This window comes from Monoraphidium neglectum, assembly GCF_000611645.1.
Source record: "Monoraphidium neglectum strain SAG 48.87 unplaced genomic scaffold scaffold03548, whole genome shotgun sequence".
In the NCBI taxonomy this organism is placed as follows: domain Eukaryota; kingdom Viridiplantae; phylum Chlorophyta; class Chlorophyceae; order Sphaeropleales; family Selenastraceae; genus Monoraphidium; species Monoraphidium neglectum.
The window spans coordinates 2140-3029 of record NW_014010081.1 but is presented as its reverse complement, the minus strand read 5'-3'; positions in this window follow the sequence as shown (position 1 = coordinate 3029).

Genomic DNA, 890 nt, shown 5'->3' with positions numbered 1-890 from the left:
GGAGTGCGCAGGACATGCGGGGGGCGTGGACCGGCGGTCAATTTGCGACCGCTGTCGCCCATTTGAGCGGCATGCTCCAAGGCGCATGCAGACGAGTCATTATTGACCGCACACAGGAAAGGACACAGGGCAGCACCAGAGTCGGCAACGCACAGCGTCGCCGGCACCCACCACTGGATTGCCAACGACGTGCGAATCCCATGCTCCGTGTTCTCCGCGCCCGAACACCAAGCCAAGGGATGTGTTTGGAGTCGCTGTCACATTGCTTGTGGACGCCTGAAGAGCAAAAAGAGTGGCCGGGTGAGCTTAGATCTGCTTCAATGTCCGTAGATCTGGTCAAGCAATGAAGGTTGCATCACCTGTACGTTGAAACGTCGAGGGCGCTGCCAAGTTGGGGCCCCGCAAGGGGCCAAGCGGTCCAGGCGACAACCGAGCATCCCAGCAGAGGCTAACATGCCCTGGTAGGTTGCGGCTGTTCTGAAGGTCAAGTTTATGCCTGATTACATTCGCCAAGCAGGCTGCGCTCGCAACGGGCCGAATCCACCCAGTCTTTGTTGCTGCTGACCGCTGGGGTGTGTGCTGACTCCGCGACCGCCGCTGCGGCTCCCCCAAATGATGATGAGGCGCACGTTGTATACAACTCCTTGTAGATCATACCCTTTTGAATGGCATGAGCACTCGCGCCATTATTGTGGCAGGATCAAATGGAGGGCGTTCCTTGCAACGGACGAGCTTTACTGACTGATGCTTGCCTCTGACATGTCTTTGGAGTGCAGGGGTGTGCACCGTGTGGTGTGTGTGTTCTCTGGTGATGCGCGCGTACGCATGCGCATGCGCATGCGCGTGTGGGTGCGCGCATGTGAGTGCGTGTGTGTGTGTGTGTGTGTGTG